The sequence below is a fragment of the Dermacentor andersoni genome, chromosome 10, assembly GCF_023375885.2.
Source record: "Dermacentor andersoni chromosome 10, qqDerAnde1_hic_scaffold, whole genome shotgun sequence".
Taxonomy (NCBI): Eukaryota; Metazoa; Arthropoda; class Arachnida; order Ixodida; family Ixodidae; genus Dermacentor; species Dermacentor andersoni.
This window is the reverse complement of record NC_092823.1, coordinates 100227286-100238365: the sequence shown is the minus strand read 5'-3', so window position 1 is coordinate 100238365 and position 11080 is coordinate 100227286. Positions and strand designations below refer to the sequence as shown.

Below are 11080 nucleotides of genomic sequence, written 5' to 3'. Positions count from 1 at the left end.
GCTGAAGCCAGACTGTCAGTTCACAGTGATTGCGCCAGAACGAGGTGCTTGGCGGAAGGCCCTTCCTAGCTACCTGCAGAAATGCATTGGTCTAGTCGAGATGACCGACCCTTTCTTATTTCGTAGCTCAGCAGCTCTATCTGAGTGCTGGATCTCCCCCAGCACGGCCGGGATGTTAGCCTTCTCCGTTGATGTGAAATATCTTTGTTAGTCGTTGCCCCACTCACTTCTCCTTGAAGTCGGAAACGTAGGCACTGAGCCATACGGGGTTGTGCGCTTCCAAAACGAGTGCGCCACAAGTGTTCACAGGTTTCTCGACAAGCTAGTGCTGTACCTGCGCTCCACGGTGGTGCAGTTCGCAGGTAAGCCGTTCCTCCAAAATGAAGGAGTGGGCATTCGCTCATGCCTTGCAATCGTACTGTGTGACCTTTAGCTAGCCTGCTACAACCATGACATCGAAAGTAACCTCCCATCGGTCCATGCCAAGAAGTTGTTCTGGTAAGTCCATGACCACCTCGTCTTCATTGAGGCAACCGAAGACGATCTTGCTTCAGTGGCACAGATCGCGTACAAAAGTATTGTAGATATTATGAATGATATAACGCTCACAAAGGAGCCTCCGGAGGACATCTTTGGTTTTCTGGACTTTCTCCTATTGTTCAAGAAAGAACATGTATGCTGGAGATATGGACCCCACTCAGCAGAAAGCTTCTTGCATTTTATCAGCTCAATCAATGTTAGTGAAGAGGGGAATTTCAAAAGCCGCCTACCGTAATTCATTGGAATGATCGTGCGTACACGAGATTGAAATGGCCTTTGAAGTCCAGGCACAGCGGCTTTTGCGGGCTGGTTTTCCGAGCGTGCTCCTACAGCTTGCGGAAGACATATTAGAGGAAATAAACCAAAGAAAGAAGCCACACAACACTGATATCAATACCTCGAAAGTGCTGTCATTCCCTATGTGCACGGGGTGTCCCATCGATTGAAGCAGGCCGCGGCAAGGGCGGGTGTTTCGGTTGTTTTTTAGGACCAAGGCAACCTAACGGCCTTATTCCGAAGGGTCTGAGACGACCCGTCCAAATCTGAGACTACCCCCCGCCCCCCCCCCCCGCCAAAAAAAAGGTTGCGACAAGGAGTGTGAGGAGCCCTTCACCAGATGCATCGCTGGAGTAGTTTATGAAATACCCGTGAAGTGCGAGACGCTGCATGAGCGATCGCCTCCGGTAACACGCCAACTACATAAAACAAAAATACAGCAGCAATCCTGCTCTGAATTGCAGGTCGTGTAAATGCATCGGCTATTTTAGAAAAGTCACTCGCATCCAAAAGCATACACGTGTAATTTTCGATACATTTGCCACCGACGTGGTCGTACATGCATCAATTGACCAACCATCAACTTATTAGGGAAGGAAATCGCGTATCTGCAAATTTCACGCATTTCCGCCTACCTGCAATCTGAAATCATTCTTCAGATTTTTTTCACGCAATTTGTTTCCAATCTTGCTTACCTGCTTGTATATTTCGCGCTCGAACAATAAACGTAGCTGGTGGAAGTCAGCGCCCGTATCGTGTACCTCTTTTTTTGTGTCCCGTTTTTTGGCAATTTGCTAAAATAAGCTATGTGTGTTTTCCCCCACGTCCTTCTCATGTTGCCTGAGACGCTTTTTGAACGTTTCGAATTCACCGATATATCCAGCCTGACAGTCTCTCCTTCTTGTAGACAACTCCCGGCAATGGTATGCGTTCGAAATAATCTTTTGCGCGAACAAGACTGCCCTTCAATTTGTTTGAAGGCGCATGCGCAATTTCAACGTCATAATATTTGAAGATAGGTCCTTGCCAACGTTTCGCTTGTTCCATGCGCCTATGGAATGGACACATTTACTTTTTCCTAGGCTTCGTCCTTTGACCACAAGGCTGATTGCAGTACATGTTTCAGCAAGACTTGACTTGGATAAGCATTGCCTGCGAGATTCTTCCTTATTCTACGCAATTTTACTTGCAGAGAATCTCCCCGTTAACAAATGCGAAATAGCTGATCGAATAAACGCATCGCGACGGGGCGATTCTGGCCCCTTATAAGTCAAAGTCTTTTCCTCTTATTCCGAGCATTTCTCTTTAGACGTTAGTACTTATAGGTTGAACTATTTCCGAAAAATGCTTGCTGCAGTAACACTTGCCTCCAACATAATATACAGGGCTAGGTTTCTGGTGCGCCATGCAGCGGCTGGTTACATTTTAGAAACAGTTGTACTGTTTGGGGTGTATATTTGTCACACAACAATAATCGTCACCTGTCTGTCTGTCTGTCTGTCTGTCAGACAGATAGACAGACAGACAGACAGACATACAGACAGATGGATAGATAGACAGATAGGTAGACAGACAGATAGGTAGACAGACAGATAGGTAGACAGACAGACAGACAGACGGACAGACAGACAGACAGACAGACAGACAGACAGACAGATAGATAGATAGATAGATAGATAGATAGATAGATAGATAGATAGATAGATAGATAGATAGATAGATAGATAGATAGATAGATAGATAGATAGATAGATAGATAGATAGATAGATAGATAGATAGATAGATAGATAGATAGATAGATAGATAGATAGATAGATAGATAGATAGATAGATAGATAGATAGATAGATAGATAGATAGATAGATAGATAGATAGATAGACATCCCTTGGAGAGTGCATAAAGTATCTTTACTACCTATGTTAATGTGTTACTGAATGCAGAGTGTTTCAGCGAACACTTACAAAATTTTGTAAAGGTTTCCTTTGGCAGATAGCTCACTTCTAGTTTATTAGCAGGTCTACTCGAAGCGGCGCACATTACATGAAAACAAAATTAAATGAAAAATTGACACAAAAAACAAGAGTTCACTAATTAACATCTTAGCTAATTATCTTATGACCCATATTGCAATTTACAAATTCTAGCAGTGTACTTGGCAAGGCGGATCCACTTAGAACCAATTCTCAGGACGACACCAGTTTCAAAATGTATATTCCCGAACGTTGAGGAGAAATGCATTCACGTTCCAGTTGTGTGCTTCAGTGCATGAAACGACGTTTCTTTAATAAGTTAACTGGAACGCAAACGCATTTCTCTGCAAAGTTCGGGAATTTCTATCTCGCAACTGATGTCAACTGCAAAATTCGTTCCAAGTGTATCCGTCTTGCAAACTGCTCGGCTGTAATTTGTATATTGCAATATGGGCCATAATGTTTTTGTTAAAAGCTTAATTAGTGAATTATTATTACTCAGTCGATTTTGTATGACTTTTTGTACAATTATTGTCCGCCGCTTCGAGTAGACCAGCTCTTGCACTAGAATTGTGATATCTTCCACACGCAACTTTAAAGATGTTTGAAAGTTTCGGCTGAGACAACCTGTATATATATATATATAAAAGTAATATAAACATAGCAGGTGAGCATGCGTCTTCCGTAAGATAGTAAAAGAAATGCACGATTGTTCGGTAAGTGACATCACGCGGATCTCGGAGCTGTGCTGTTCTTCATTTACCTGTGTTTTTCTCGTATCACAGTGAGATTTGGAGCTCTCCTAGATAAATGAGAATTGCTAAAAATGAACTGTGGCACTATGCCACACACAACCATGGTCCGTCGCGCAGACAAGGGGCATAATTATTAGCTCTCACCAGGAAGAACAGCCTACGCACAGCTATTTCGCCTGTGTGCGGATTGATGTTACTATCCAGTCTTCATTTTAAATTTGATGTTTTAAGCGTCATTTACACATTTTTCTTGCGACGTAGACATGCTATCGAAAACGTCACCATCCTTACCCGGTTAAGCGTCCTCAGCCTTTAAAAATTCATCAAAGATTACAATACACCCTAATGAAAATTTGACCACACCTCTCTATATATTTTAATTTCCAACGCTAATATTTTCTATGATTACTACCTAAGCACACTGTTTATATCAGGAAGAAAACGCTGCAAGTATACCGCGCATTCTTTCCATGCAGACAATGCGCGCTACTGCGGTGCCGTATCGCAGCCATCGTCGCCGCACAGCCCGTCTTGCGCGGCACTACGCCTTTCCACCAAAAACGAGAACGGCCCTGCGTCGTGGGGAGATCCTGCCGCCAGTGTCAGCGGTGACAACACCCAAGGGAGCGTCACATCAAGACTCACTCGTAACCGCTCGCCAACGCCCCTTGCCGGAGCAGTGGTCCCCGTCACACGTGCTGGTACCGCGGACTGACTTCAGCAGCTGACGCCGCGGACGAACGTAGCCCTCACAAATGCAGCTTTTTGCGCACAAGATGAAGATCAAGAAGCGGCTGAGACGTACGAGCGCACACTTATAACAAGGATTTGAAGTCTTGAAGGAGTTGTAACGTTGTAAGTCTTCACTCCTGTGCCTCAACCTCTTCTTTGTCCTCGTCTTGTGCGCAAAAAGCTGCATTCACGTCCTACCAACACGACCAAACAGTCACCTTAGCAGCCCTCACCACCTCATGCCAACCTGCCCTCCCCTCCCCCCCCCCCCCCCCCCCCTCGGACGCGCAAATAAGATCGCCCACGCGGCGGCGGATGCCTTGGCCGCCAGCAACTCAGCGCACGTGCGGGCAGTTTCCCCTACGCTCCTCTTCCACTTTCCTCCTCGCCCGCACTTCTTCCACCTATCGTAGCGCTGCGCGTTCTCTTTCATCTTTTAATGTGCTCGTTGGCTCGGTTACACTCAGGCACGACGCCGCGCCAAACCGAACGCTCAAGGCTTGAACGGGCGCCTAAGCAGATCACATCAAGCGCGCACAAACAAGGATAAATTGAGGAGCAGACAACAAAAGCGCTTGTGTTGTCTGCTCCTCACTTTCTCCTTGTTTGTGCGCAATTGACCATGATCTGCTATGCGTAACCAACTTCAGAAAAGTCGGTGCTCTTGTGCGCCTATGAGCTGGGCTCCAAAAAAAAAAACGTCGCACATGGCTCTTCCTCGTGCACGAGACCCACTTGCACGTGAGTGGGGAAAAATTTCAACAAACTGGGACGCTGCCATTGGGTTGTTTAACCCGTAATTTCAATGAATTATGTCCTGTGTTGTTTGCTCAAAAAAAGTGACAGCCACTCTAGCATATGCCAAAGATGACGAAGACGAAAGCCAGCGCGCTAATGAGACTTTCAATGGATTACTTCGACATTCTCATTCAGATGCATTGTTACGACCGGTCACGGGATCGAATCCCGGCTACGGCGGTGGCATTTCGATGGGGGCGAAATGCGCAAACACCCGTGTACTCAGATTTAGTTGCACGTTAAAGAAGCCCAGGTGGTCGAAATTTCCGGAGTCCTCCACTACGGCGTGCCTCATAATCAGAAAGTGGTTTGGGCACGTAAAACCCCATTATTTTTTTCATTGTTACGACCTGTTACTTGTGTCCTCTTTACCTGTTCTCTTTGTTGGTCGCCTAGACATTCTCACTAGTTCTGTGGTTTTAGTGGCGTGTTAGAACGGTCGCGGCAAGCCTATGAAGCACATTAAGACACATCCGCAGGTTGAATGAATTATTTTTTAACACTTCCACTGAGGGGATATGCCATGCGGGCTAGCGTATATGGTGCTTTCTACTTCCTTTCAGCGCAGGCAGAGTGTCAGAGACACCGAAAGGCAAATTAAAAAAGCAGATAGTCAAACATTTCAGCAACAGATTTACTTCCAATTCTCGCACGCGGGCTTAGTATCTTCAAAGGACCATAAGACACGTGTGCATTGCTGGGTGAATGTGAACGAAACCGGACAAACCATGCAGACACTTTTGTAGCTACACAGGTTATTTAGAAATGGTGTCCGTTCAACGCGAACAGAGATAATCTAGCTCTGTTATTGATAGAGAAATTGGTGGCTTACTGGCGCATGCGCTTGAATTTTGGTGCGATAACACCGGGCGGTCCTCGGGTGGGCATCGCCCTAATAAAAGCGGCTCCGATTTCGTTCAGTTCAAGAAAGGTTTGACGGACGCGGAAGGGACAAGTGCACGCCACCGAAGCCCGAGCCAAGTAACAGTGAGGAACGGCGGCAGAGCCAGGAGATATCGAACGAGTTACCGGCCGACGCAGTGTAAAGGAAGCCTCGCCCTAAGCCGTTTTCATCTTCCGCGATGAGTAACACAGACGTGGCCGTGCTGATCCATTTGCTTCTCGGCATGTCTGACGAAGACTTGCGCTCCCTGCATGGAAGCAGTATATGGTGGCTACCGAATCTTGCCACTGCTTCGAAGATGGATGTTATCAACGCCATCCACAGTTCACTGCAAATGTTTTGCCACCTGGACAGGCGTGCCTTCTGCGTCGCCCAGCTTTATTGCTGCCTCGCAGAGCGGGAACTTATCCGCTGTTGGCATTGGTATTCCCTGCGCCCCTGCGCCGCACTGCTGACCGCTGATTTCAAACTGCATGAGCGCCTGGTGTGCGCCTTGGATTACCCCGGAGGCCACACTGTCCACGCAAAGACTGAGCGCGACGAAGCCATCTACGCTTGCATTATGACCACGAATCCGAGACGCGCTACAAGGGAGCACGAGATCATCTGCTTGTGCATGCCGCGTTCGCTGCCCTACCTCTTCGCCAGTGTACCGCCAAATAACGAGAGGCGCTTCAATGTCGCTCTCGAGTCCGTATTGCAAATTAGTGTCGACAAGATCTATGCCGGTTATAGTATCCAGCTGCGTGATGTATTTGCCAGCGCCCGAGCGGCTTGTGTGGCGCCGGCACCGGCACAAACCGACGTCGAAAAGCACCCGGAAAGTGGTGTCTGACCTCCAAGTGCTCCGATAGATGCGAGCTGACAGTTGCCAACGAACACGGTGAGTGCTCTCGTAAGAAACGTATTTTTGCTACACTTCAGAAGCTTCCAAGTGTTACAGCAGTAAGAGTTGCGAAATGGCTCAGCTCAGTGGCCTAATGAGAGTAAGATACCCTGCAGCACAGGAAGTGGGGCACCACCGATGTAATGTTGAGCAAACGTAGTGCGATGTGAGCATGCCAGCGCCAAGCTAGTGTTTCTTCGAAGCTGGACGGATATTTCTGTAATAGTCTGTTGGAGCGTCATGCCAGCAGTGGACTTTGTGAACCACAATAAGCAATGAAGCAGTTAGGGTTAACACATGATCCCATGGCCACGCTACGTGAAGCGTTGCAGAAGACAGCATGAATGTGCACAAATCCATGCCTGCGCAGATTTGGCGATGCCTGGATTCGTGGCCTCGTTTCGTCTTCTACAGAATTCGGGGGCGCCAAATCTGTGTAACAGTTACGAAAAGAAGCTGCGGGACGCCGTAAGAAAGCAAGAAAAGCTACATATTTAATATCCAGATATTTTTTTCGCAACCAACGAATGGTCGATGCTTAACATTGACTCAACCCTTCCTAATCAATGCATCGCCAGGGGCCGTGAACACTCCATCTTTTTCGTAATTTCTTGACCGGCGAAAAACGATGACAAAGCTTCGAAAATACCCCACGGCGGCTACATTTGCTTCAGTGTTTCAAAGAATATTTTGCCAAGATCTATGTATCCGTTCAAACAGGCCTTTTCGTGCGTTTGGTCTCTCTGTAGGATTGATAATTTCTTGGCAACATTCTTGAGAACAGGAGTGCCACTGTGCGCAAGATCCTAGCTACGAGGTACTCATTCAAATCGGCTTCCCTTTCCTTATTGCACGGAAAAACAAATATGATAGCAGCTGCATTAGCGGAAAGAATTTGTTTGGGGTGATCTGAATAGGGCGCCTCGACATCATGGAGTATTGTTAGAAATAATACTCAAAAATATATACGTATTGATCTAAGGTCAATAAATTACCTTGATCAGCAAAAACCTTTAATTTTTCCTTTCTTTAGAGCTTCAGTCACAGTAGCCTTACGCAACCGGCGTTTTTGTGTTTGTCTCGTGTGTCAGCTAACTGGTAAGAAGCCTTGAGGACTAGAAAAATGTAAACATGATCCACACTCCCTTTCTCGAAGAAAACTTCGTGCCGCAAACAACGACATGGACTCTAAACAGGCAATATATATATATATATATATATATATATATATATATATATATATATATATATATATATTTTCTGTGACATCTTCTGACGCATTCTATCTAGACATTTCCAAATTCGTTTTTGGCATTTTCGGACACCTGGGCGTGCTACACTAAAAGTAGTCGATATTTCTTTGTTCCCTCTTGGTCAACGTTCTATTCATTCGAGTTTCAACGTTTTCTTACAGCAGCATGGCACGTGCAACACATGACGATAAACGAAATGGATTTCCTTGTGCAAAGACTGCGACGAGATCTTGCACCACAACTGGACATGTGCAATCCTATACGACAAGTGCACAAGATCTGCTAGGCATTTCCCATATGCTGAAGGCGACGTTAGAGAAAGCGCCTGTGGTGCAGGTCGAGGAGGCGTTGTTACACAGACAAAATGGCGCTCCAGTCGAAGTGAATGCACCGTTCTGTAGTTTCAGGTGGAAAAATGACCTTTACCAACATGCCGTCCAGCCAGTTAACATGAGCCCTCCAATGTTTGTCATGACTTCTCAGTGTGCGTGTTGTACCCATGACGTGGTTGTAACATTTAACGACCAAGAACTTGTTAAGTTGTTTATTTTATTAGAACTTTAGCTCATTACTTGCTGCTCACGTCGACGATCCCAAGCGCGTTAGCGCTAGTGACCCTGGAAGAAAAGTCAGGTCTCTTACTTAGATTAGCCTTCATCGTTTCACTCAATTATTGATTGGAGCAACTGGAAACAATTTCTTGCAACTTCCACGTAGATGGGCGGGTTAACATAGCAACATTTCCGACAACGTGTTAGCTAAACATTTCATAAAAAGATAGATGTTGTTGGTCACGCGCCGCCGGAAGCATATTTCCCTTTTAAAACAGCACCAGTATATCATCAATGCAAACTTCTATTCCACGTGGTCATTTCAGGGCTTATCTTTGTAGAGCAAATCTCTGCTCTGCGAGAATTCAATAAAGCATTTGTAATCTACGCTGCTATGAATACTACCCAAACTGTGATTTTATTTCGGATTTTTTGCTGCAAGTAAGCTGCTCTTTTATGTTTCCGTGTACAACTTGTTTGTGTAATAAATTTAAGATTTTTTTTATTTTGAATTGTGAGAACTTCAAAAGTCTCTTAAAACGTCAACATCGCAATCGGTTACAAAGACAAGAAAGGTGTCAGGGTGGTCGCTGACATTTATCCACTTCATTTTTCTTCCACACAACGTTATCTATGTTGCGAACAACCTGAAAAACAAACTCGGCGCCATAAGACATGCGAAAAAATGTAAAAATATCGCCAAAAGGCCAAGACACATGAAATATCTGCTTAATCCGCATAGCCTGCACATGACACTTTCAGGAATTGCAGATCTTGCTAGATAAATAATGCGCGGGAGCACAGACGAATGTTTTACAGCACACTATTTCAGTGTCTTTTGTTTTTTTCCTTGTGAGATTGTTTCCATGCTTGCCAGATACAGAGCTGCACTCGAACTCGATGCTCCAACGCAGATCTAGCGATTTCGTGGCCAAATGCCCCTTTAAACCCCGCCTAACGCGAGTATCATTTTCTTACAGCTACTCCTTTCCGCAGCGACCCCTTCAACAAACGAAATCTTTTCTGCAAATAAATAAAGGAAATTTATACACGGCCCTTAAGCCGGGAATACTTCGTATAGCAGCCACCTTCTTTGCATGATTACGTTTATATTTGCGCAGTTTGGTCTATTTCTCAAGGGGGCAGAACTGCGCAAACAGGTTAGTGCGATGGCCTATCGTGTACAGGTCATGCTGTTTGCCGTGAATACATGGCGTGAGGGCTATCTTTCTCGCTTCGGTCTGTTCCTAGTGCGTGGTGGAAGCTTCAACGCAGTTGCTTTAGCTTCATGAAATTGCATTGAGCGACTGCGGTTAGCACATGTTGCAGATACCCGCAATGAACCAGTCATCGTATGTGTTCTAGCTACGACGGTATGTGGGCGAGACTTGTTCAGGGCATTTTCTATGAAGGGTTTGCGCTGTGCTCGTTTTACCAAATATGAATTTACGTAACCGTGTGGCAGGATAGCTTCCGTCGCTAGCGGCTCGTATTATAAAAAATATCTGGTGCTTTGGTAGGCACAGCTTTAAATCCAAGAACCCAGTGTTATCACGTGCCACTTCATGAGCTGGAGTAAGTTGAGCGAAGAGGGTCTTGGAGTCGTCTAAGTCTATACATACGCGCACTGGCAAAGTGTGGTAGCCGCGCTCTCTGAGTGCTTTCTCGGGATGCTTGTGCACATGTGCGTTGAAGCTTCCACTGCGAACAGGCAACAGGCTGTAGAAAATAAAAAAAAACCTATTCCTCGCGCCGTGTTCTAAGGGTATCTCACATTGCCGTAAAAAAAAAGAGTTCACTGCGCTAACATCCTCGTGGTGCTCGTCCCTATGGAGAAGTTGATAAAACTGTGTAATCATCAGCGTAATCATGCTGGAAAGGCTACCACACGAAGCTTCGTTGGCCCTTTGCGCCATGCGCTGAAAATCCTGTTACCTAACGTGCTCATGCTGCTTGTCGCTATGGAGAAGTTGATAAAACAGTGCTACGATCAGCGTAATCATGCTGGAAAGGCTGCCACACGAAACTTCGTCGGTACTTTGTGCCTTGCTCGGAGAGACAGAGAGAGAGAAACAACTTTACTGGTCCATTATGAAATGAAACGCGTTAAGCGTCTGATGGGGTGGCTCGTTACAAAAGTACTTCTGAAATGCCGAAAATACTATGTTGGCCGAAGTGGTCCCTGCGTGAATGACCGATTTCGAGACCACGATAATCATGTAAGGCGAGATCTAGAGGTACATTTGCCCGTTAATTGCTGGTGTTGCGGTGGAAAAACCGGGTTTGAGCGCTGGTGTATGGTTGGCAAGAATGGAAACAGACACAAAAGGAAAATAAGAGCACCCGCTGAATCGCCTTTCTGGGACAGGTCATCTGTGAATGTGTTCTTTCACCTTTTATGCAGAGAAAAGCT

At 45.8% G+C, this 11080-nt stretch overlaps 1 long non-coding RNA gene across 2 annotated transcripts; it reads left to right on the top strand.

The window, feature by feature from the left end:
- The first annotated feature begins 5944 nt into the window (after positions 1 to 5944).
- LOC129380289 (uncharacterized) lies at positions 5945 to 9179 on the top strand. 2 transcript variants are annotated; one of them, XR_008608299.2, is made up of 2 exons: positions 5945 to 6860; positions 8281 to 9179. It is a non-coding gene; the product is annotated as an uncharacterized lncRNA (long non-coding RNA). The 2 variants fall into 2 exon arrangements; XR_008608300.2 differs by having other exon boundaries at positions 8278 to 9179.
- Positions 9180 to 11080: the final 1901 nt, after the last annotated feature.